This window comes from Macrotis lagotis, chromosome 1 (assembly GCF_037893015.1).
Source record: "Macrotis lagotis isolate mMagLag1 chromosome 1, bilby.v1.9.chrom.fasta, whole genome shotgun sequence".
NCBI lineage: Eukaryota > Metazoa > Chordata > Mammalia > Peramelemorphia > Peramelidae > Macrotis > Macrotis lagotis.
In genome coordinates this window covers 866,414,451-866,441,889 of record NC_133658.1, presented here as the reverse complement: position 1 = coordinate 866,441,889, position 27,439 = coordinate 866,414,451, and the positions used below count along the sequence as shown (strand labels likewise).

Below are 27,439 nucleotides of genomic sequence, written 5' to 3'. Positions count from 1 at the left end.
CCTGTCCTCAGCTCATCCAGATCCACTGTGAAAAGTAGAGCTTGGTTGGGTCCTGTCCTAAGTAGAACTTCCACTTTTTTCCGGAAGACTATGCGTGGCTGGGAAGGGGAATTCTCCCTCCTGTGGGGGATGAGAACATCTGGTAGGAGGAGGAAGTGGGTAGGGGTCTGGTGGCCTGGTGGTCAGCAGAGCCAGCCCACCTGCTGGCAGGGAAAAGGTGCTCCTGTGGCTCTGTCTGTCTGACCCCATGAAAACTAGGCATGGCCAAAGAAAAAACTGGAACCAATGGAACAAGTCCTGGCCCTGGAGTCTGGAGAGAAGATGAGAGATCTCAATTTCACCACTAACCACAATGAAGACCCTGAGACAGTCAGAGGGACTTCAAGTTAGTGGGGTCCCAATCCAGTGCCTTCATTTGAAAAGAGGAAAAGTGATTAATCCCATTTTCCCCTCACTTTTGTCCTCTGCAATAAAATGCTAATCATGTAATACAGATACTTGCCTATATCACAGACCTGTTGAAATGCAACTAATCATGATGCATTGGGACAAGCCCTGAGCTAGAGGTGAAGCAATGCCAAGCTGACATTCTAGTCTTGCCATCTACTTGCTTTGTCAGCTGGTGATAGCCACATCACCTCACTGGGCCTTATTCTTCAGAGACTCCTCCTAAGGGTCCTCCCATCTTTGACATTCTGTGTTCTAATGGTCCCTTGCAGCTCTGACATCCTATGTTCTAAAGGCCCTCCCAGTTATGACATCCTGTGTTCTAAAGACCATCCCAGTTCTGGCATGCTGGGTTCTAAGGACCCTCCCAACTCTGTCATTCTGTGTTCTAAGGTTTCTCTCAGATCCCATATTCTTTACTCTTAAATATAGACTTAGTTCTCAAATTCTACCTCTGTCTTTCCTTCCTCACGCTTTGGTAGTTTCATTAGCACACCCAGCCTTCAAGAAACCCAAAGTCTGTTGTCCACAGACTCAAAACCAAATTGACCCAGCCCAGGAGGCCAGGTTTCCACCAGGCTTCCAGGTTTGCTTCCCCAGGCCCTTCAACATCCCCTGGCCCCCCACAGGTCTCTCTTCATCTTCTGTCCTTAGGCTGAGTCTGACAGGAGGGGCACAGCAAGTATTAATTCCACCGGTGGGTCGACTGATTTCAGACATGACCTTTGATTTCTCGGGTAGAGTGTAAATTACATGTCGCCGGCATAAAATATTAAATCCAATTTATACTTAATTATTGATGCTATTATGTATTCTGTAGTAATGGCACCAGAAGGTGCAGCCTCCGTCCTGGCCCATTAAAGGGCTTCTTTGCATTAGCAGGTCCTTGAGGTAAGAAATCTTGCTCCATCGCTCTGTGTGATTGATGATGATGGGGATGTTTGTAAATAGTCTTCCAGAAATATTTCTCTGGTCGCCTGCAGCTCTGTGGGGGTAGGGGTGGGGGAGGGGCCGTGGCTAATTATTGGGCCGGAAGCGAGCCCAAGGGCCCGGCCAAGCTCTCCCTGCCACCATTTAGAGGGAGGTGGATTGAGGCGGCCAGAGAGAGAATGATGGTTTACACAAAACCAACCTGGGCTGTTTAAGAGATAGCGGACAGAGGCCCATAGTGGTTTTCTTATAGGCCTTTCACCTCCTCCTTATCTTCAAGTGGATGCTGGGGTTTGGTTTCTTTTTTTTTAATTGAAGCATGAATAATTCCCATTTCTTTTAAAATATTCATTGTTTCTGAGGCCACTTTTGAGCCCCTTTTCCGGGGGCATTTTTAATTTCCACTGCTAGGCCCCATGTGGGGATTTATATTCAGTGAGCTGTAGTTTGGGTTGGAAGGTAAGGGCTAGCTATGTGGTCTTGTGGATAGCAAGGGCAGGGGCAGGGGCAGGTGCAGTCTTTGGGCCTTTGCAACAGAGAGGCTAAGGAACAGGAGCATTCGGGGAATGTGTTCACCAGCAGAAACCCTAGGGGCCCAAGCTCTTAGGAGCATGGAAGTTATGGAATTTAGAGATGAAAGGGACCTTAGACTATATTTGGTACAACATAGAATGCCAGAACTGAATATAAAGGACTACCCCACAGAATAGCAGAGTTGTACAGGACCTTAGACTATATTTGGTACAACTTAGAACATCGGAGCTAGAAGGGACCTTAAGAATATAAATGACTACACCACAAAACATCGGAGCTGGAAGGGACCTTAGACTATACTTGCTACAATTTAGAACGTTAGAGCCGGAAAGGACCTTAGATTATATTTGCTACAATTCAGAATGTCATAGTTGGAAGAGAACTTAGACTATATTTGGTACAACTTAGAAACATCGGAGCTGGAAGGGTCCTTAAGAATATAAAGGACTACCCCACAGAATGGCAGAGTTGTACAGGACCTTAGACTATATTTGGTACAACTTAGAACATCGGAGCTAGAAGGGACCTTAAGAATATAAATGACTACACCACAAAACATCGGAGATCGGAGCCGGAAGGGACCTTAAGAATATAAATGACTACACCACAAAACATCGGAGCTGGAAGGGACCTTAGACTATACTTGCTACAATTTAGAATGTTAGAGCCGGAAAGGACCTTAGATTATATTTGCTACAATTCAGAATGTCATAGTTGGAAGAGAACTTAGACTATATTTGGTACAACTTAGAAACATCGGAGCTGGAAGGGTCCTTAAGAATATAAAGGACTACCCCACAGAATGGCAGAGTTGTACAGGACCTTAGACTATATTTGGTACAACTTAGAGCATCAGAGCTGGAAGGTGCCTTAAGGATAGAAATGACTACACCACAGAACGTCAGAGCTGGAAGGAACCTTAGACGATATTTGCTACAACTTAGAATGTCAGAGCTGAAAAGGACCTTAGGCTACATTTATTACCACATAGAACATCAGAACTGGAAGAAATGCTAGAACATATATGGCTATAACAAAGTGTCAGAAGGGAATATATAATGCTAGCATTAGAAGGGATATTGGAATATAGATTACTCACAATTGCCAAGGATCTTGGAATGCAGAATTCTAATGCTAGAGGGACTTGAGTCTTAGTACATAGAATGGCTGAAATGAAAAAGTACTTAGGAAATAGAATGTTAGCCCGGAAGAGATCTTGTCATTCTATAGAATGCCAAAACTGGAATGTGATCTTAAAAGATAGAGCAGAATACAGATATTCAAGCTTGAAGAGGTGTTATGACATAGGATCTTAGTGACACAAGGGATCTTTGAACAGCAGCTATCATAGCTGGCAGGTTATCCTAGAATTAGAATATTAAAATATAAACTAACTGCTCAAGCTGGAAATAGTCTTAGAATATATCATAAATGGAAGAGTCCTTAAAATATAGAATGTCCAGGCTGGAAGAGCCCTTAGAATATCAGATCTGGGAGAGCTCTTAGAACACAGCATGTTCATGTCAGGAGAGGCCTTAGAACTCAGGATGTCAGAGCAGGGAAGGGCCTTAGAAACAGAGTATATCAGAGCTGGAAGAAATCTTAGAATGTGGAATGTCAGAGTTGGAGGGGTCTTAGAACCCAGATGATAACAAATGGAAAGGACCTTAGAACACAAACTGTCAGAGCTGGGAGGGTTCTGGAAGGTCATTCTAATCCAACCCCCACATTTTCCATCTTGGCTCCCGAGGACACACAGATGAGAAGATTTCGCTTTGATGCTTCCCATCTATAAAATTCAAAGGGATGTTCACAGGATGTTGGGGGGAGCTGGCAGAGCCTGATCTGAGAGGCTGGGAATCTGGGTCGCAGCAGCCTCTGTGGCTGTTGAAGAATTACATAAACCAGAGCAAAGGGTATGTAGAGCATGTGATGTGTGTCAAATCTGCATTTCCTCCTGTTGGTGGGACTGCTTTTCTGGGGCGAGCTTCAGGGCTCAGCATCCTCCACACTCCTTTTAACAGTAGCCTGTATCCATTTCTTCCCCGATGCAGTGATCCCTTTGTGATCTAGCCATTCATTCAATGTTACCCTACCTACCCAAGCCACGCCAAGCTCTAGAATAAGCAGAAGATCCAGGTCTGGGTTCTGCCTCTCATCCTCAGTAGCTGGGAGACTCTGGGCTTCATTGCTCCAAGGGTCTGTTCCCTCATCTGTTAAATGCACACCATCAGACTGGTGCCCCTTCCCTCAGAGGATTACTGTGCCTAATAAACCTTAAAGCATTTTAGAAACATAGAACATTCCCATGTTCCCCAGCTATGTCCCTCAATTTCAACCATCCCTTTGAATTTTTTTTTGACAGGAAACATCAAAGAGAAGCCTTCTCATCTGTGTTGAGTCAGGAGCCAATATGCAAAATGTGAGGACTGAAACAGGATGACCTTTAGGGTCTCTCCCAGCCCTGACATTGTGTCTACAATGGAAGGTCTGTTCTATTTGTGGCACTGGATGCTCTATGATTTCTTCCACTAATGGTAGTCTATAGTTTAAATTCCTTTCAGCTCTGCCATTGCAGATTCTAATATTCTAAGACCAGCTTCCAGCTTTGACATTCTGTATTCTAAAGTCACCCCAATTAGATATTTTGTGCTCTAAGGACCCTCTAAGCTCTGACATTCCATATTATAAGATCTCTTCTGGCTTTTCCCTTCAATGCACCTTCCCTCAACCATGCCTTTATTGACCTTCACCCTTTTCCTGCCATCTGTCCAACTCTGTTTCCTACAAGTCCCAGTTTCTAAGCATCCTTTTTCAACCCAGCCCTTCATAAGCATTCATGTAACCATACCATTAGAAAAGATCTAATCATTAGAGAGTTTGAGCTGGGACAGACCTTACAAGTCACTTGCTCTATCTCCCTTATTTTACAGAAGGAGAAATTAAGCTCTAGAGACATATAGGGACTTGACCAAGGTCACAAAGTTAGAGAGAATATAAACCCTCATCTTGTTTGACTCTAAGTCAAGTGCCCTGTATATAATGCCCCTCTGATTGATAGGAATCTTGCCTACAACTGTGACAAATGACCATTTAGACTCTGCTCCATTGCTCCCTATGATGGGGGAATTTATTTTATTATTTTTTTTTAATTTAAGGCAATGGGGTTAAGTGACTTACCCAAGGTCATGTCATACAGCTAGACAATTATTAAGTATCTGAGGCTGGATTTGAACTCAGGTGCTCCTGACTCCAGGTCCAGGACTCTATCCTCTGTGCCACCTAGCTGCCCCGATGGGGAATTTATCTATGAAATCACTCATTTCTTTTTGGACAGCTTTAGGCAATCAGAAGTTTTTTCTCATGAACAATGATGCCCCTGGCCCTTACTGCCCAAAGGCCAAGTCTATTACATTTCATCCTTCCCCAGATTCTCTTGTACCCTGAAAAGGATTTTAGGGTATCCAATCTAACTGCCACTAGTTCAAGCCCTACCAATGATGGTCCCCAAATGTTGGGAATCCTTTGCAGTCCAATTCCATTTAACCATTTTTTTCTGTCAAATTAGCTTTTTACCAAGGAATATTTATTTCAAAAGCAGAATAAAAATAAAAATAAAAACAAAAACACACCCCCAACAAGTGGGAACTTAATTCTACCATACACCCCATACACCACTTCAGTCTCTGAGGAGAAAAAGGGGATTAATTCACAGCTTAACTCAGTTCCTATATAACATGATCCAAATTCTAAGTCCAGAACCTCTTTGGAGAAGGTTCAGGGCTTCCCTGTTGCACTTTCAGCAACACCTAGCCTGGAAACCCAACGCCAAGCTCATCGCCAAGGTGATGGATCAGAGAGCTCCATCACCTGTACCGAAAGTGGAAAAGAACAACCCCCAACTTGCTTCTTCCCTCCACCCAGCTTAATTCATATACTGAGGGGGAACAGGACCTTTTGGGTGATGCTAGAAAAATAGCCAAACCTTCCCAGTCTGGTAGTTTTAAAGATGCAGCCTGTTCTGTCCATGTGGCCAATGGAAAGGACTGCTCCTGCTCACATGGTATGGGAACACAGACCATCTCCCAAAAATGAATCTTAGGCATCTCCCATGTGAGATCTAGACATGTTCAGCAAAGATCCCCCAAAGCAAACTAAAATCAACCTTCCTTAGTTTATACCTATTCAGATTCACTTTGCTACTTTACACACCCTAAGACAAGAAAGGGAAAAATTAGAGGAGTCATCTAGGGCTCCAAGCTTTTGGCAAGGTTCCTGGGAGAAAGGAATCTTGACTCTTTCTGCCCCATTTGGAGTTTTCTTGGCAATGATACTAGAATGATTTGCCATTTCCTTCTCCAATTTATTTTGCAGATGAGAAAACTGAGGCAAATGGGGTGAAGTGACTTGCCCAGGGTCACATAGCTAGGAAGTATCTGTGCCAGGATTTGAACTCCAAAAGACAAGTCTTACTGACTCCTTCCAGGCCCAGAAGTCTATCCTTTGTGCCGTTTAGCTTGCCTCCTGCCTAGCACACATAAAAAATGCTTATTGACTGACTGATAAGCCACTTGCCCTCAATTGTCATGGAGAAAATTAAAGGTGCACAGAACGGTGATGATTTGCTACAATTTAGAACATCAGAGCTGGAAGGAACCTTAAGAATATAAATGAGAGGTAAAGGCAGATTCAAACCCACGCCCTCTGACTCAATATTCAGTGCTCTCCCCACTATGCTGCAATTGTATTCAGACAAACTTTGCCTTTTTGGATTGATTCTAGTTATTTCTTTTGGGGAGAAATGGAACAAGTCTTATCTCTTCTTTTCAGGGTCCTTCAGGTGTGTGATGATCCAACCAGGGCCTTTCTAAATTTCCTTTTCTTCTGTCTAAACATCACTTGTTCTTTTCCTCTGGCATAAGAGTCTCCTTCTTCTGAATATATACTATACATGAAACATACTTGGATAGCACATAGGCCTCTGGGTCTTATGGTTACTTTTTTCATATAAATACACATGTGGAATATAGAATACATGTTAAATATAGAATACATATGGAATATGCAGTTTCATATTTTTGTTTCCATATATATATATACATATATGTAAGTGTGGATGGAAAATGCACAAAGATTTATTTATTTCCATATATATTAATACATTCATATATTTACACATTATATATACATATATATGCATTATATAGAGAGATACAGAAAAACACATGAATATATATTATTTCAACTAAATTACAGAAATATAGTCTTAGAACCTGAAGGGAACTTTGGAATATAGATTTTGAACTAAAAATAGCCTCCAAGATCTTCTGATACAATCTCCTCATTTTAGAGATAAAGAAACTGAAATCCAAAGGAAATTAATGACTTATCCAAGGTCACACATAAAAAAGTCAAAGAACTGGGATTTGAACCAGGTTCTTTTACCTCCACATTGCATACTGCCTTAAAGCGCATCTATTTCAGTCTCACTCAAGACAGAAATTCCCTCTACAATCTCCTGTTATTTTTAAGCTCCTGATAAGATAACTTGTGAGAATTAGGTCCAGAGTAGTAGTTCATTTGTCATTTTCTTTACTTCCCAAGAGACAAAATTATCAGAAAAGCAAATCAAGAACTTATCAGAAGCTCTGTTTTTTGTGAAATTGGGTTTCCATCAGAAATCTGAGTATCTGAATCAGTTTCTCATCACTATAATAGAGGATCTGGGTCAGAATGCATCATCTATTTTCTCCATCTGGCCTGGTGGTCTGCTGTATATATACCCTTACAATATTATTAATGCTGTTTCTTTTTTTTTAATCCTCCACCTAAATACTTTTCCCCATTCAGGTCAATAGATATCCTAGATCAGTAGTCCTAACATATTGTGTTTCCCCTTCCATCCAGTATAATCTGTCAAGAATAATTTTCTCCTACTCCATAAAGCTTCAGTAAACTCTTTGAAGACTAAAATTGTACCTTTGTATTGTCCATGGTGCTTTTCACAAAGAGCTACTCAGTATATATTTGTGCATTTTCTGATTATGTCTTGTTTTCTAATTATTTCAATATAAGTTTTAAAAAGCCATAAAAACAATAAGAACCTTGAAGGCAAAAACTGCATATTATTTTGTATAATTCATAACATGAATTATACATAGAGCATAGAGCAGGGTCCAAAAATTAGATTACATATAACAAAATAGTAGAAATAGAAGGGGCCTGAGAACAAAGAATATTAGAGCTGAAAGGGACCCTACATGTCCTTTGTTCAAATCTCATTCTAAAGGATGAATCTGTGACAGAAAAGGGAAGAGATAATGTTATGAAGTGAATTTAGTGGCCTAATAACAACTAGAAAGTGTGACTCGATCTCCAGGCTAGTCCTTTTTCAACTATATGTGTTGGGTCATACTGAATTCAATTTACTCTACTACTCATAGTCATCCAACTTTCAAAGATTTCCTGGACCCTCAGAATAATGTTGGCATTGCAAAAAAAAAACCTAAAAAAAGAATAATGTTGGCAGAAAGAATTTTGCCAAGAGGTAAATGGTTCTTTTTTTTTTTTTTAGTGGTGGTGGTGGTGGTGTGTGTGGGGTTGGGGGGGTTTTGTTGTTTTTAGTAAATGGTTTTTAAGAAGAATAAATGTTGAATTATCTGTTAAAATGGACTTGGTTTACACAGAACATTTCCCTAGAGCAAAATTGGAAATATAGGGGGCTGAAAAAGTGTGTGGACAAAGTCAGCCTGGTTTTGGTTAAGCCAAGACCACAGAGTTCAGACTGTTGACCAACTACTTCCTTCTTCCTGGACTGGCTTTTTTTCCAGTTCAGCATATTCAAAGTAAGCAACAGCTCTCCCTACTGTGCTTTTGTGGTGACACATACTAGGAGTAATCTGATCTAGTTTTGGAGATGAAGCAATTTCTTTTCTTTTCTTTTTTTTTTCAAGGCAATGGGGTTAAGTGGCTTGCCCAAGGACATACAACTAGGTAATTATTAACTGTCTGAGGTCACATTTGAACTCAGGTCCTCCTGACTCCAGGGCCAAGGCTCTATCCACTGCGCCACCTAGTCACCCGATATAGCATTTTCTAATAAAAGTGATGGGCAAGTTCTTTTGTCAAGAATCTGTCTTGGGTAAAAGAGAAATGAAATCAGTTCAAAATTCAAATAATGTCAGTAGGAAGTACTCAGAGAAGATGGAGTTAGGAGAACCTGAGAATATGCAATATTGAAGTTGAAAACCAAGGACAGAGTGTTAGTTGGAAAGGATATTAAAACAGAGAAAGTGAGAGCTGGGAGGACCCTTAGAACAGAGAAAGTGAGAGCTGGGAGGACCCTTAAAACAAAGAATGTCAAAGGTTTGAGGGCTCTTAAAATATAGAATATTAGAACTGGGAAGTGTCCTTAGAACAGAAAAAGAGCTGGGAGGACCCTTAGAACAGAGAATGTCAGCACTGGGAGGGTCCTTAGAACACAGAAGGTCAAAGCTGAGAGGGAGCTTAGAACACCAAAGCCAGAGCTGGATGGGAGGGTCTTAGGAATCATCCACTTTGACAACCTCTTTTTACACATGAGAAAACTGTGACCAGAGAGAGCCTGTGAGTCTTGCCTGAGAAATCTCCACAGAACCCAGGGCTTCTACCGACTAGGGAGGGACAGTTTTTAATATAGAAAGTTTGGCAGTCTAAGTAAAAATCAGGTGTCCCCAAAGTCTTACTGAGGTTTTTAGGTCTCTAAACAGATCCTATGTAAATCACAGAATCTAAGAGCTGGAATGAACACCATTGCCCATTCCCCCCATATAACTGACCAGTGCTCATGCAGCATTGGCTTAGAGACTGATGGGGAAAAGATGCCCACAGCACCCAAGGTGGCCCATTCTGCTTTTGGACCCTCCAGTCTAGGAGATCTTTCTTTGCTAACTTCAAAGCCTCAATTGGCCCATTTGCTACTTCCAGCTATGGCTCTTCCATCTTTGGGAATCAAACAGGACAAGCTTAAATCCTTGTCCACAGGACAGCCCATCATCCCTGAGTTCATGAAGTACTATAAATGTCATTCCCTTAACTGTTGAATGAGGACACCCAAATGCTTAAAAGACAGCATTTTAATTTATCCCTGATCTTTGCTATATGCAATCCTGGATAATTAATGAACCTCATAGGGGTCTTAATTAGAAAAATGAGTATAGAAAATTCCTGGTCTGCTGATTTTGGTCTGAGAAGAAGCCTAACTTCTGGGTTCTCTGAAGGTCTGGGCCTCAAGAGATTTATCAGGAAGAACCTTGGTAAGATGTGGGCTGTTAATTTGCCTTAATGCCCCTCTCCCAACATACTTAAAGTAAATCTCAGTTTATTCATCTATAAAACTAGGAGAGTTGAACTAGTCACTAGATAATCTCTCTGGTCCCTTTCAGCTCTAACATTCTGTGCTCTAAGGACCCTCCCAGCTCTGACTTCTGTGTTCTAAGGGCCCTCCAGTCCTGACATTCTGTATTCTAAGGGCTCTCTCAGCTCTGACATTCCATGTTCTAAGGTCCCTTCCAGTCCTGCCATATTATATCCTACGACTTTTTCCATCTCTAATATTTTGTGTATTTAATGTTATCATGTTGTGTTCTAAGATCCTTTCTTTCCCCATAGTTTATGAATCTCTGAGTCTTGATGCCCTAGGACCATTCTAGAAGGACAATTCATTCCTTCTCTGTGCTCCCAGGGGAAGAGCCTGGAGGGACCTGGGGCTCAAGGCAGTGAGTGGGCTTTTGCCAAGTGTTCCGTTCCTTTTAGTCGGAAACCCATTGCATTTCTAAACTGGGGCCGGAATGTGGCTTCCCTGCCCTCCTGGTGGGACTGATTATCTGGCTTTGGGGAATCTGGCCTCATTTTCCAAAAGCCACTTCCAATTGGTGTTGACACGTTTGCTGCTGCTTCTCCCGAGGCCTGGGCACGCTGTGGGGAGGGTCTGATTGGAAGGGAATGCTTGACTTCCCTCACATCTTTGTGAAAGCTGGCTAAGAGGCTGGAGTCTTTGAGGTCCCGACTGCCTTTCCCAGCTTCATATTATTCCTAATAATAACAGCAGGTCCCATTTGTGCTGAACTTTTAGACTTATAAATGCTTTTTTAGCTATTGTGGCATTTGATCTTCTCAATGGGTCCATGAGGGAGATGGGGCAGAATGAGGAGCTTCATTTTACAGAAGAAAAAACTGAGGAACAGAGAGGTAGAGTCACTTGCCCGATTTCCCAAAGGCAGTAACGTAGCAACCTCCAGAGTTCAATCCAGGTCTCCTGACCCCCACATCCATTGCTCTTTCCATTCGACTTGGGCAGAGGACCCAGGCTTCCTTCCTACTTCCCTTCTCCTCCTTCTGATCTTAATAATAATTCACATCACAGAGAGCTTTTTGGTTTATATGACCTCATTGGATCTTTACAACCCTTTCTTGGAAGGGAGAAAAGACCAGGAATTTTCTATATTCATTTTTCTAATCAAGACCCCCATGAAGTTCATTGATTATCCAAGGTTACACATAGCAAAGGTTGGGGTAAATTAAAATTTTATCTGATTCTAAACTTGATAAAGTAAAAGTTTTAGAAATGGAAGAGGCCTAAGAGGCTACTTCATCCAATGCCTTCATTTTACAGGGAGGAAACTGAGGCCCAAGAAAGTCAAGTGACTTGTCCAAGATCAAAGAGGTAGAAAACATCAGGAATGAGCTCAGTATGGGCTCTTGACCATTCAAAGATGTCTGGGGGACTATGTGAATTGGCTTCTCCTGTGAACATCATTTAAATAGCTAAATGCCTCTCCCTATTATTCTGAGTATTTGAAAATCATAGAAACAAAAGGAAGGTCCTAGAAGGAACCTTCATGATCATCTCACCCACACACACCTATTTAACACATAGGGAAACTGAAACTTGGACAGGAGAAATGACTTGCTCAGTGTTACCTAGCAAGTGATTGGCACAGCTAACCCCTGGGTATTCTCACTCCATGTATTGTACTCTTGGCTTCTATAGTGATAAATATTCTGCAGTCAAATCAAAGTTACCTCTATTAGTACAGTTTTACCTTTCAGAGGATCCAGAAGATGAATAGACTAATCTGGGTTTCAGTCATTTCAGACATAGAGAACATGGTTGGTGGGGCATTCCTGGTGGTTTTCATTTGTTCATTCATTCAATAAGCATCTCTTAAGTGACTCCTTGGAGATAGCTGAGGGCAGTGGAAGAGTACAGGGTTTGAAATCAGAAAACCCAAGTTCTAGGTTTAGCTTTGTCATCTGCTAACTACAAAATTTTGCTCATCACTTGCCCAAACTGGCCCTAAATTTCCCAGTTAATAAGTCAAGGCATCAAATTAGATGAACTCTAAAGCCCCCTTCCAGTCCAAACATTCTATGTTCTTAGATCTCTTCCAGCTGTAACATGCCATGTTCTAAGATCCCTACCAGTTCTGACATTCTAGGTTCTAATGCCTCTTTCTTCTCTGCCATTCTGAGTTCTAAGATCTCTTCCAGGTCTAACATTCTTATTCTAAGGTCTCTCATAGTTCAGAAAATCCAAGTTCTAAGTTTCCAACAAGTTCTTACATTCTCTAATGTAAACGTTCTAAGAAGGTTTCAAGTTCTGATGTTCACTGTTCTAAGGACATTTAAAGTTCTGATATTTTAAGTTCCAAGGCCATTACACTTTTGACATTCTCTATTCTAAGGACGTTACAATTTCTGATATTCTAGGTTCTTAGGACACAACAAGTTCTGATATTCTGTGTTCTAAGATGTTACAAGATCTGACATTCCAAGGATCATTCCAACTCTGACATATTATGTTCTATGAACCCTACTAGCTCTAATATTCTATGTCTTAAAGCCTTTCCAACCTAGCTGTGTGGCCTTAGGCAAGCCACTTAACCCCATTTGCCTTGCAAAAAGTAAAAAAAAAAAAAAGCCTTTCCAATGACTACAATCTCCTAACTTTTTCTCACACAAGATAATCCATATTCCTCTCTGTACATTTACTATATCTCCTGTCCTGTTTTTCCTACTCATCTTTTACTTCCTGGGTTCCCTGAAAAATTCCCAGATTTTGACAGAAAATTGGAGCTAGGGGGTGAGAGATAGCAAGGAGTCAAAGATGACACCTGGGTTACAAACAAGGGCTGGTAAGATGGTATTGCATTCATTGACAATAATGGGAAAGTTGGAGTAGGGGAAGAATTTAAGGGGAAAGATAATAAGTTCAGTTTTGGACTAAAATATCTACTGTACATTCATTTCAAAATGGCTGGAAAGTAGTTAGAGAAGGGAGACTGGAAGTCAGCTGAGACATTAAGGCAGAATGAGTAGATTTGAGCATCATCAGTATGAAGGTGGCAATTAATCCATAAATATGAATATCACCAATAGTATGGAGGTGAAGAGAATAAAAAGAACAAAACCCAGTGGGAGCACATGACTTGGATGTGGACCTAGCAAGTAAGTAGGGAAGGGGGCTTTAGAGTTCATCTAATTTGATGCCTTGACTTATTAACTGGGAAATTTAGGGCCAGTTTGGGCAAGTGATGAGCAAAATTTTGCAGTTAGCAGATGCTGAGAAGTAACCACATGCTTCATAGGAGGAGAACCAGGCGAAAATGGTGTTCTGAAAACCTAGAGAGAAAAAGGTATGCAGAAGGAGAGTGTCATTGATAGGCTGTAAAGAGAGATCAAGAAGGATGAGACTGAGCAAAGTAAACATCATTAGTAACTTTGGAGAAAGAAATGTCAATGGAATAATTAGGTTAGAAACTAGATTGTAAGAGTTTAAGAAAATAGTGAGCGGAGGAAAAAGTGGAGACACCTATTGTAGATGGTCTTTTGGAGACATTTAGGGCAGAAGCGATATAGGATGTTATGATAAGAAAGGATCAAGTGAAGGTTTTTCAGGGCATGTTGGTAAACAATAGGAAATGAGTCAGTAGAAAGGAAGAAACTGAAAATAAGTAAAAGCCTGGGGATGACAGAGGAAGCAATTTGTTGGAGGAGGTGGAATGGAGTGAGATCACTTGGGCAGATGGAGAAGTTTGCCATGGTAAGGAGCAGAGCTTCCTCTTCATGAGACCAGGAAAGGAGGAGATAATAGCAGATGGCATCTGAATCATAGGAGGTGACAAAAAGGGGAGAAGAGGGAGCTTAGGGCAAATGACCTCAATTTTTTTCTGAAAACTATGAGACATTTCTCAACTGAAAGGTGGGGAAGGGGGAGTCTAGGATCTGATTCCCTAGACTCAAAAATTTTCAGTGGCTCCTTATTATCTCTGGGATAAAACAGAAACTCCTCAGCCTGATGTTCATAGCCTTTCACAATCTGGCTGTCATCATATCTTTTCAATGTTATTTCATATGACTCTCTTTTATAAACCCTTTTTACTAAACAAATTGGTCTCCTCGCCCTATCTTCTACCCATCACTCCACCTCCTGTCTCTATGATTAGAAATGTATTTCTCTTCTCATACTGACCCTTGTCATACTGACCTCTTTGAATTCTCAGCTTCTTGCAAGGATCAACTCAGTTGCTACCTTTTATCTGAGTATTTTTCTTATCTCCTTTCTCCCAAGTTGTACATACGCTTTCCCTCCTAAAATCCTTACAAAGCATATCTATCTGTATTTATCTACCTACATACATGTCATTCAATTTGTTCTTGTTCAGTTGCTTTTTCATCTGCATGACCCCTTTGGGGATTATCTTGGCAAAGATACTGGGATGGTTTACCATTTTCTTTTCCAGTTCATTTTATAGATGAGGAAACTGAGGCAAACAGGGTTAAATGACTTGCCTGGGTCACACACTTAATATCTGGTCTTCCTGACTCTAGGCCCCCCCTAGCTGTCCCATGCATGTCCTAAAGCTCCAGAATGGAAACTTTAGGAGGACAGATGCTATTTTTTCATTGTCTATATCTCCTTATCACCTACCATATATTCTTTTTTTTTTGCAAGGCAAACAGGGTTAAGTGGCTTGCCCAAGGCCACACAGCTAGGTAATTATTAAGTGTCTGAGACCGGATTTGAACCCAGGTACTCCTGACTCCAGGGCCGGTGCTCTATCCACTACGCCACCTAGCTGCCCCTCCTACCATATATTCTTGACAAATAGTGAGCATATAAAACATTTTTTCAATTGAACTGACTACAAAAACAAGTAAGACATGGTCCTTGTCCTCAAGGATCTATTAGTCTGCAGGGGTGAGTAAAACATAATTAGGATGATAGATTTAGGGCTAGAAGAGACTTATTTTGCTGATGAGGAAACTGTAGTAGGGAAAAGCTATCCTTGTCCAGAATCTGAAATGGGATTTGAACTCAAGTCTTACTGTCTCCAGATCTAATGCACTATTCATTAAATACTGTTACTTCTCATAGCAGATTTTTAGTGCAATGGAAAGGCTCATAGAACCTAAGAACTGGAAAGGACCTTAGTGACCATCTAGTGCAACCCATGACTTGAAAAGGAATTTTAGTTACATGAAAGGAATTCCCCACTAGAAGATATACAACGAATGGTGCCCAGCCCTGAATTTGAAGTCAAAGTACCTAGGAGGTTTGAATCCTAACTAACTCAAGTGACCATGGGTAAATCTCTGAACCTCAGATTCCTCACCTCTGAAATGAGTGCATTGGATTAGATGACCTACAAGTTCTATTCCAGTTCTAAATTTATGATTCTACAAGAGATTTTAGAGAATTGATTCCCTGTCCCTTATTTTTGTGCACAGATAAATATGATGCAAATTAAATAATGGCTAGTGAGTTAGCAAAAGTACAAAATACTCTAGAATTGATTGAGAGAATGAACACATCAGTCACTGGTTGGGATGGAAAATGGGCTGATGATAATCTGAGAATGGAACCTTTAACCTTTGATTGCCAACAACTACCAACCAGTGTTCAACCTGGGCCAACTATTTCCTTCTTCCTGTAAGAAACAGACCCTCCTGTGAGAACATGCTGTCAGCACCCTCTCCTGCCCATCACAAACATGGCACCAGCTGTGACTTTCTAGAAGAGAAATCACCTAGAGAAATGGAGGGCTGGGTGGTACCTTGTCTGCCTCTCCCAACTTGGCCCAACCTTTGTCACCAGGATAACCTTATATGGCCCCTTTGTTTAAATCAAATACGTTGAGAGCAAAGCCAAACAGTTCAGCACATGGTTACCATTTAGTTCCTTTGAACATTTTTCTTCGGCATCCTCCCATCAACCATTGAGCCCAGAATCAGAGCCTGTAAGGGCTGGGAGTGGCTATGGTGCACATGTTAGAAACATCGAATGACAGGGCTGGATGGAAGATTGGAATGTTAGGATGTTAGTGCTGGAAAGGTCTTAGAACATACAATATGAGAGGCAAAAAGGGCTGCAGAACACAGAATCTTAGAATAGATGTGAACATTAGAACAGAGAAAATCAAAGCTGGAAAGGATTTTTGAACTAGGAAAGACCCTAGAAAACAAAACATCAGTGTTGTGAGGGCCTCTTAGAACATGAATTTCAGAATATATGAATGTTAGAACATAGAAAACTAGAGCTGGAAGAGATTTTAGAGCTAAGAAAGACCTTCTAATCCAGAATGTTAGAGATTAGAGGATACTTAGAACACAGAATGTTGAAGGGAAGATTTTTTAAAAAGAGAATGTTAGGGGGCGGCTAGGTGGCGCAGTGGATAGAGCACCCGCCCTGGAGTCAGGAGGACCTGAGTTCAAACGTAGCCTCAGACACTTAATAATTACCTAGCTGTGTGGCCTTGGGCAAGCCACTTAACCCCATTGCCTAGCAAAAACTTGAAAGAGAGAGAGAGAGAGAGAGAGAGAGAGAGAGAGAGAGAGAGAGAGAGAGAGAGAATGTTAGAAAGAATAGAAAGAACTAGAAAGAACTTTAAAATGTGGAATGACTGAGTTGAAGGGACTCTTATAGTACTATAGGTTGAAGTTAGAGGGGTCTTAGAAAACAGAACTCAGAACCAGAAAAGACCTTAGAATGTTAAAAACTGGAAGGATCCTAGAACATGATATGTTAGAAATAAAAGGATCTTCAGAACACCACATTTTCAGAACATATAGAATATTACAACAGAGGACCACCAGAGCTGGGAGACCCTTAGAAAACAGAATGTAAGAGCTAGGAGGACCTTTAGAATACAGCGACAGAGCTGGAAGACCCTTAGAACACAGAATATCAGAGCCATGAGAGCCCTTAAAATAGAAGGTCAGAGCTAAGAAACCCTTAAAGCCCAGCAAGTCAGAGCTGGGAGGGCCCTTAGAGCACAGATTATCAAAACTGGGAGGGATATTAGAATATAAATTGTCTGAGCTGGGAAGGATCTTAGAACAGTAGTTGTCCTTATAGACCAGATGAGAAAACTAAGTTCCAAAAAGGAGTCCCAACCAGCTAGTGAGAGAGGACTCTTAGGACCTGGGACTCTCAGCTCCCAGCCTAGCACTGTTTCTAGGCTTCTCTTTTCTCTATACTAATTCCAGTTTTTTTCTTCCCCAACCTACTCAGCAGAGAACGGACAGGCAGGCAGGAATGGAGTTCAAGTGTTCGTTTAAAGGCGATTCGGGAGGGGTAATGGTGGTCCGGAGTCTCCCGGGAGACAAACTGAAGCCAAAGCAAATGTCTGGTCAGAGTGCCCCTTCCCTTCCCAGCCAGAGCCTCTTCTCCCATTAATTGCAGTCAGCTGCCCCCAGGGAGATAGTGAGAGGCTCCTAGCTGCTCCCTCTTCTCCCCTCACATGTGGCTGTTTGAACAAGGGGTGGGGGAGGGGGCCGTCAGTCTGTCTCCCTTACCAGCTGTGCCAGCTGTGCACCAGCCCTGCCTGGTGGCTGACAGTTGAAGTCCCAGATGTGTGGGGTGGGGTGGAGAGAAGAGGGATGGGATGGGGGGGGGGGGGGCTGAGGCAGAAAATTGCTGCCCCACCTCCCCCGGCCTCCCCTCTGTGGGATTAAGCAGCTACCCCCCCACCCCACCCTCGCCTCCCGCCTGGCCTAGCATCAAGGGAAGGCCAAGGGTGGGCAGGAGATCACAGAACCGAGATGATCAGAGGATTTAGAGCTAAAGGGGACCTTAGAGATCAGAATGTGGATTCTCCCCCCACACACACACCTCATTTTACAGAAGGGAAGGCTGAGGCCCTGAGTGTGGATCTGGATTGGTCCATGATGTACAAATGGTGGGTCAACAGCAAATCTGGGCTTCAAACCACGGGTCCCTGACTTCAAGCCCCAGGCTCTTCCCACTACACCAACACAACACAGGGCTTCTGAGCCAAGCACCCTCTTGGAAACAGAAATCCAAGACCCAGCGGTGGGAGCGCCTAACAGAAACTGGACCAGTGGGAGATGATAGCAGCCAAGGCCTGGCTTGGGAAAATGGCCTGAAAGGGAAAACCTAAATCATCCCATTGAGAACTGCCAACCTCTGCCCCTTAGGGGGATCAACAAGTGACCTTCAGAAACTCAATTCAGCCAATATTTAGTTTTAATAACAATTTCCACAACAGCAGTGATGACATTTATATTATTTAAACTTTGCAAAATACTTTATATTCATTATCTCAATAATCCTCACAACAATCCTAGAAGGGAGGTCCTATTATTATTCCCATTTGACAGATAAGAAACTGGAAACTAAGGGACTTGCCCAGGATCACACAGTAAGTGTCTGAGGCAGGATTAGAACTCAGGTCTTAATGGATCCACACACCTCTATCCACAGTGCCACCTGTCTATTTAGAAAATTCAAAGCTGATTGAGTCATAGTTCCCTACTCTCATAGTGCTCATATAGACGGCAAACTCTAATGTCTAAAGATAGCTAACATTTAAATAGTTCTAACTATGTTCCAGACCCCACCTGGGGATTAAGTTCTATTATTATCCTCATTTGATAGACGAGGAAACTGAGATGATCAGAAGTTCAGTGACTTACCCAGATTCACAAGAGTTAGTAAGTATCTGAGACTGGATTTGAACCCAGATCTTCCTAACTCCAGACACAGAACTGAACTACCTAGGCACACCTAGATCATTTAAAAGCAGACAAGTATAACAAGATATTAGCACAATAGATTTTTATACTAGAGCATTATAAATGTGTGAAAGATACGAGAATTCTAGGTGGTGAGATATGGAGAAGAGACAAGACTTCCTGGAAGAAGCAGCTTTTATTTGTATTGGATTTTGGGAAATCTAGTGTTGGAAAATACATTGCAGACCTTCCAGGATAACCCTCTTCTTTTGCAAAACCGGAAACTAAGGCCAACAGAGGTTATAAGGATTGCGTTTGGTTACACAGGTAAGAAAGATGAGAATTAACATTTGAACCCAGGTCTTTTGACTATAAATTCAGGGTGTTTTCTCCTCCATGTTAAAAGGCTAGAGGTCTCTGCTCAGAAAAGTGATGCCTTCCTTTGCCTTTCTCCTGTCTAGACTTTGACAAAGCCAGAGTCAATGGAAGGCTAGGATCCAGGTCGATGCAACATCGGGAATTATTCTGAACATTGCATACCCAAGTTTGTCCCTTTCCCTGACCCTGACCCAAGACCACCTTTGACTTTAGATAGGTGAGAATACAAAAAGTCCTAGTGTGGTAGAGTGGATAGAGCACTGGACACATATTAAAGTCAAGATAACCTGGGTTCAACTCCGGCCTCAGATGTTTACGAGTTCTGTAACCTTACACAAGTCTAAATTTCTCTGTGTCTCAGTTTCCTTATCTGTAAAATTAGAGAATTAGACTTTGTGACCTTAAGGCCCCTATGCAAGTATGACTGATTGAATGAGGAGACCCAAGTTCAAACCCTGGTTATTCACTGTGTGATTTTGGACAAATCACCTAACAGCTGACTCTTTCCTTACAGGTCCAAGGATAACCCTGATTTCACGGGTTTGTATAAGAATCCAGTGGTCCATGTCAACTCTCCAGCATCTTGGGGCTGCTGAGTCCTCTTAAAGACGAGGAAGATACCACTTCTGAGGATGCCTCAGATACTCTCCAAGGTCCCACAGCCCTCTGCCCTCCCCAGGTCCTTTCTCCATTGTTGTTCAATGGCAAAGGGGTAGAGGCTTTGGGCAGGGCCCGAGATGATGCTCCAAATATGCTCCACTCTCTATCTCCCACCCTCTCTGAGTGGGAGGGTGCCTTTCAACCTCTATTTAAGTCCAATTTTACAGAGAGGATAACAACATGAACACAGAACAACACAACACAGAGCATTAGAACTAGAAGAGACTGGAAGAGAATATTGTTACTGATATAACATCAGATATATTTATTTTTATTTTTTTCAAGTAGCATGACCTTCCTTTTCACACACATTCTTAACAGAGAAGGCACAAGTTGTTGCTAAATAGCCAATGTTCATATAAAACTGATTTTCATAGGTATTTGAAAGTACATGTACTTGAGGAAAATTACATTTAATTCTAAATTACAAATTTAAAGATATCCTAGAAGCATAACAAGACTCTCTCTCCCCTTCCCCCTCTCTTTTCTCCTTTCTTTCTCCTTTTCCCTCTTTCTCTCTATGTGAATGATTGCATGTATGCACAACATACTTCACACTTGAGAATTTATTGAGCCCCTGCATAATCTGATATACTACTTACAATTCAAAAAAACCAAAATTATGTTTAAATAAACAAACCTCCATATAAATTGTCTTTATTTTACAGATCTTTTTCCACAAGAGAATTATCTACCAGTTTTAAATAGAAATCACCCTCTCACTTTAAGTAAACAATGTGGAAAACGATATCAATTTCTGAATTCACAAATTCAGAATTTATCTTTAGCTTAAACCTTTTCTTCATAAATAGCACAAAGAAGATTATAAGAAATACTGAATTACTCCCTTATATACAAATAAGTTACGCTTATTGACCTAAAACAGCCTAGCTATTTTCTAGCCTAGTTGGAGTTAGTAATTGTCCTTCAAAATAAAACTTTATCATCTATATTTTCATAAGACAAAATGTGTAATTCAAAAGGAAACCCCTTCCTATTTTGCTTTGGTCCATATTGGTGAGACAGATCTACTGAACCCTGAATCCTGCTGATTCTTTTGAAAGTAAGGATGCATATGTATATGTTTGGGTACAACATGTGAATACAACTTACTTGGCCCCATTTAGAATGACTTTGTTTTGAACAAAACCAAGAATCTTAAAACAGACAAAAATCAAAGGTCAACTTTGAAGAAGTCACCAAGAACAGAAATATATTTTTGTAGAGGCTTGGCACAGTCAACAGTAATGGACAAATGCAATTCTGAGTCTCTCAGAGTTGAGAAAAATTCTTTGAGAGAATTGATTTAGCTGTGATTCTCACATCCATATAGCTATGGAGATGATCAGTTAATGGATATGTTTCAGGAGAACAGAGTAAAAATTCATTCTAAGAAGTTTGTTACCAATATTCAAAAAGATTCTTAAAGTTCAACACCTGATAATAAAGGTGAGAAAGTTAAAGGTACTTGCTCAAAGTCACTTAGATAGTAACAGTAGTAGTAGTAGCAGCAGAAGTAGTAGTATTAGAAATATTAGTAGCAGAAGTTGTAGTGGTAATAGAAATAGTGTAGTAGTCGTAGTAGCCATAGTAGTAGTAGAAACAGAAGTAATAGAAGTAACAGTGATAGAAGTAGTAATAGTAGTAGTCGTAGTGATAAAAGTAAAAGAAGTAGTAGTAATAGAAGGAGAAGTAACAGTAATAGAAGTAGTAGTAGTGACTGTAGAAGTATTAATAGAAATAGTACTGTAGTGGTAGTAGTACTAGCAGTAGTAGTATGAGTAATGGTACTAGTAATAGAAATAGTAGTACTAGTAGTGGTAGTAATAGTGGTAGTGGTAGTAGTAATAGTAATTAAAGTAGTAGTAGTAGTAGTAGTAAGAGAAGTAGTAGTAGTGATAGAAGTAAAAGAAGTAGTAGCAGGGGTGACTAGGTGGCGTAGTGCATAAAGCACCGCCTTGGAGTCAGGAGTACCTGGGTTCAAATCCAGTCTGAGACACTTAATAATTCCCTGTGTGGCCTTGGCAAGTCACTTAACCCCATTGCCTAGCAAAAACCTAAAAAAATTTTAAAAGTAGTAGTAATAGGAGAATAGTAATAGAAGTAGTAGTAATTGTAGAAGTAGTAATAGAAATAGTACTGGTAGTGGTAATAGTAGTAGTGGTGGTAATAGAAATAGTAGTACTAGTGCTAGTAGTGGTTGTAGTAGTAGTGGTAGTAGTAGTAGTAGTAGTAGTAGAAGAAGAAGAAGAAGAAGAAGAAACAGAAGTCGTAGTGACAGTAATACTAGAAGTAGTAGAAGTAATAGTAATAATAATACATTAAGCACTACTTACTGTACTAAGCACACTAGAAATATTAACCTCATATGATTCTCAAAACAACCTGAAAGGTAGGTGCTGCTATGATCCCCATTTTACAGATGGTTAAATGAGGTTAAATGACAAGGACATATAGCTAATTGATGAAGCATCGGAACTTGGAGGTGAACTCACGGCTTCCTGACTCCAGACCCATAATTTTATCCACTGAACCACCAGCCAGTGCTGCCTGGGGTCTCACTTGCCCCAAGATTTGCTTCTTTATCAGCTGGATTGGTCAAGCCTGGGTTTGAAGCCTGTTTCTCCGACTCTAAATTCAGCACCTCCATGTATGTCCCATGCTGCTCTAGAACATAGAAGATAGAAAGATAGAAGATAGAAAATCAATTCTTTGAGTTGAAAGAAATGGCATTTGGTCCCCCACCCCAACCTCAGTTATAAGGATCCTTAGAAGTTTTCTCAGTAGTCAGGCAATTGCTGCTTGAAGATGCCCCTTGGGGGGGAGCTCACTGCCACTTGGTACAAGCCATCATTGCTCCCCACCCTTCCAGAAAGGGCTGCCTATTTGGAATTGTTCCCAGACCAGGTGAGGTCTCCCCCCACCCCAACTCCCTTCCTTAGCTTCCAGAAGTCCCGTCCCTATATGGCTGACGCCTTGGCCAAGGAGCCGAGGGCGTAGTCTCGGCCCCCACAGGAGGCTCCAACCACAAACTGGCCCATGTTTACTTTCTCTTGAAGATGGTGAAAGGCGCAAGCCAGGCTGAGTTAGAGGAGAGACATGATTATAGGAAGCCATCACCTGGAACACATTACACCAGCTGGAATTGATTAAACTCTGATTTCCTTACATTTCGATCTTCCTTGGAAGTTTCTTCTGAAAGCAATGGTATCCAGGGTAGGAGCAGAAAGTAAATCGTAGGCAGGGCCCAGGAGCCAAGGAGATGGTGCTCTCTTCTTCCCTCACTCTTACCTACTCTTGCGCTTTCTTCCTCCCTCCCAGTTTCCATCACCCTAAAAATCCCTCTTTCCCCACCCCACCCCCGGGTGTTGTAAAGCATAGAATCTGAAATTACACAAGCTTGTTATATTTTGGAGGGATGGAGGGGAATAGCATGCAGATTTTAGTCATACCTAAGGCAGGGCCATAAGACCTTTGCCCCAGGTTACAAAATTTAAAAGGGGCTGGTAGTCCTGCAGCACAGCAACAACAGAGTTTGACGCCGAATTGAAAAGAATATCTGATTAAGTAGGAAAACTGCTGAAAGATCTATTTTTTTCCCAGCATTCCCAGGAGTCTCTGAGAGGTTGGTCCTGCCTTGACCCTCTTACTTTGTGATGGCAGTGCCCTTTGGGATCCTGGGCACTGAGATCTTGGGGCTGCATTTCAGAAAGGACACTGACAACCTAGAGTTGAAGAAACAGTGTTGCATAGAGAATAGAGTACCAGGCTTGGTGTCTAGAAAACCTGAGTTCAAATCCAAACACTGACTGTATTACCCTGGGCAAGATAGTTAATCTTATGGACCATTTCTTCATCTATTAAATGAGAGGACTGAATTCAATGGACTCTTTTAGCCCTAAATTTATGATCCTATGATGTGAAGTCCAGACCTCCTAGGGAATCACTGGTAGGAGATTAGGATAATGAGCCTGGAGAAGAGAAGACTTAGTGGGGAACCTGTCTTTGAGTATTTGAAGGACTAGAAAGGAATTAGGCTTATTTGGTATGTCTCCAAGGGGGTTGTCAGATATAATCATTTCCCTTGATTATAGTCATTTCAGTCTAGTGGGAGTAGGCCAAGGATCATCCTCACATCTACACTGGTTATGTAACTCTGGGCAAATCTAAACTCTTGGGACCCCTGTGACATGCTCTAAGACCACAAATGGCAAAACATGCAAGAGTTTCCTCATGAGTGGAATCATAGGAGCTGGATTAGTCTAACACGCTCAACTATTATCATGACCCTTTTGTTGTTGTTTGGTAATTTCTGTTGTGTCTGACTCTTTAGGACTCTATTTTGGGGTTTTCTTGGCAAAGATAATGGAATGGTTTGTCATTTCCTACTCCGGCTCATTTTTGTGTATGAGGAATTGAAGCAGAGTTAAGTGACTTGTCCAGGCATGGAACATAGATCAGATCTTAAAGGACTCTTAGAACACAGGATGTCATATCTGGGAGGACCCTTAGAACACAGGATGTCAGAGCTGAGGGGGCCCTTAGAACGTAGGATGTCAGAGTTGGGAGGAACCTTAGAACATAGAATAGTAGATTTGGGAGGAAGGTGCCTTAGATCATTTAATTCACCCCTCTTATTTAAAGAAGAGGTAATAGACCAAGAGAGAAGGAATGTCTTCCTCACAAGATTATTAAGTGATGGAACCAGGAATCATTCTCAGACCCTCTAACTCTCTTCCACATTAAACCCACAGGGTCTTTGCTACAGCTGCTGGAGCTGCCACTGGACTGGAAGTGGAGCCAAAGCAGTCAACCCCATTTCTTTGGAATCCCTTTCTCATTTTCAGAAGTCATTCTGGCTGCTGCTCCCTTTGGGAGCTCATGAAAAGGCTGCCTCCACCCCCTTGAGAAGGGTTCAATGGGCCTTTATGAATGAACCACTCCAGAAAAATCAATTAACCTGTCAGTCAGGTCAAGTAAACAGATGTGCTTTCTCCTCTTGGCTCAGGGAGGGCTGGGCTGTCTCATCCCTGTTCCATCCCCTGAGCAATGATAGGCAGGAGAACAGATTACAGGTCAACAGAGGCAGTGTAAGTATATGGAAAGAAATTTGAAGTTAGAGAGGGCCTGGATTCAAATCCCAGATAGATAAATATCTCTCTCTCTCTCTCTCTCTCTCTCTCTCTCTTTACATATATATATATCCTTTCTCTGAGAGTCTCTTCAATGTCCTCATCTATTAAATTAAGTAAATTGGATTACATCAGTTCTGGATGACACATTATGAGAGGGGCATTGACAAACCAAAACTTATCTCAACAAGGATGGTTGGCAAGCTAAAGAAAGTCACTGGAGACCATGGTATTCAAGAAACTAGGAATGTTTAACTTGGAAAAGGGAACACTAGGGAAGATGGGCCAGTAGACTTCAAGTAGCTGAAGTAATACCATCGAAAAGAGGAATCTACCTAGATGGTAGAATTTAGAATTATGGGGGAAAGTGGTGGAGAGGTCAGTGTGGGCTACATTTCCTAATGGATGGTGCCAAAAATGAAATGGACAATTCAGTTCAACAAATAAACAAAATTAAATTAAAAAATAAAAAAGTTCTTGTCTTCAAGGAACTTCCATTCTACTGAGAAGGTAGCATTCTTCCTTGGAAGATAGTTACTCTTCCTTAGAAGTCTTCAAAAGGAGGTTAGACAGGTAGATGTTGTACTGGATTGAGTCTTAGGCTAGGAGACAGGAAGCTCTGAGTTCAAATCAAGTCAAAGATACTTATTGCGATTCTAAGTAATCACTTAATCATTGTTTGCCTCAGTTTCCTCATCTATAAAAGGGGGCTAAAAATAAACCATACCTACCATAGTTGTTGTGAAGATAAGATGAGATGTTTGTAAAGCTCTTTGTAAACCTTAAAAAGAGCTGTGTTGGGGTGGCTAGGTGACACAGTGGATAAGCACAAGCCCTGGAGCCAGGAGTACCTGGGTTCAAATCCTGTCTCAGACACTTAATAATTACCTAGCTGTGTGGCCTTGAGCAAGCCACTTAACCCCATTTGCCTTGCAAAAAAAAACCTAAAAAAAAAAAGAGCTGTGTTAAGGGAAGCAGAGGGATCTCAGGACCAAGGTACTGGGAGCCTGGAGAGAGAGACTCCACCAGCTCAGAGGTAACCCCTCAGACCCAGGTCCAACCATCCTCCATCCCTTCCCTTCCCCTCCCCTCCGGATCCCAGCAGTCATGGCCAGCTTGAAGCAGTGCTTCCAGAGATCCCTTCTTGGGGAAGCTGGAGGAATTCTCCAGTATCAAAAAGTATTACCTGACTACAGGTTTCATTGCCTTCCTGAGCCTTTATCTCGTATTTGGCTATAGTGCCTTCCTGATCTGCAATCTCATCAGATTCATCTACCCAGAATATGCCTCCATCAAGGCCATTGAAAGCCCCAACAAAGATGACAATATCACTTGGCTAACCTACTGGATGGCATACAGCATATTTGGCCTAGCTGAGTTTTTCTCTGACCTCTTCCTTTTTCTGGTCCCCCTTCTACTAATGTAGGGAAGTGTATCTTCTTGCAGTGGTGTGTGCTTCTAGTGACCTGTAATGGCTCCCAGACCTTGTGTCATCGTCTGATCCACCTCATCTTCCTGAGACATCAAGCTTCCATGGACAGCCTGGTGAATGACCTGAGTGGACAAGCCCTGGCCACAGCAGCCAATTTGACCTGGGAAGCAACCAATGCAGGAATGATTCATCCACTGAAGAATAAGTAACGAGGATCACTCCTGAGCCTGAGGCTTCGAATAACTGGACACCCTCCACCCAAGGACCATGCCCCCCCATCCTGGCCCAAGTCTAAGCAGCTGATCCCTCCCAGCTGTATCTCCCCAATCAACTCCACCTTCTTGGATGTTAGGGTATTAGAGAAGTCTCCAGATGTGGTTGGGGGGAGGGACCCCTGCCCATCTAGGTTCTGTCAGCCCTGACTAAGGGCCCTGTTGGTGCACAGAATACTCTTAAGTATTCCATTGACCATCTGCCTCTGACCCCCTAGATCTACCACACTGGCCTCCCCATAGGTTGCTAGATGTGCCCTGGCTATTCAAGCTGCCTATGTATTAAAAAAAATCCTACACAGGCCAAATTTGTTTGACCTCACCAAAAAAAAAAAAACTGTTAAATACATTGTGGAGTGTTTCAGAAGATTTTGTTTGTTATTCTTTCTCAAAGAGGGCCATGACATCAGAAAGATGATGCCATGAGTTGTCATGACTTAAGTGAAGAGGTGCTGTACAAAGTCACCAACTTCATTTCCCTTCTGGAATCATCTGTGTCCAGTGACAAAATATAGATCCAACACCTGGAGATGCCCCAGATGCAGTAGGAAACCTTGGCTTTTTTAAATTGTCTTTCCCAGGGGTGACTAGGTGGCCTAGTGGATAAAGCACTGGCCTTGGAGTCAGGAGTACCTGGG

General features: G+C 41.8%; 1 pseudogene; it reads left to right on the top strand.

Moving 5' to 3' along the window:
* LOC141508279 (receptor expression-enhancing protein 6 pseudogene) overlaps positions 1 to 26,738 on the top strand; it is a 76,742-nt pseudogene extending 50,004 nt beyond the window's left edge.
* Positions 26,739 to 27,439: the final 701 nt, after the last annotated feature.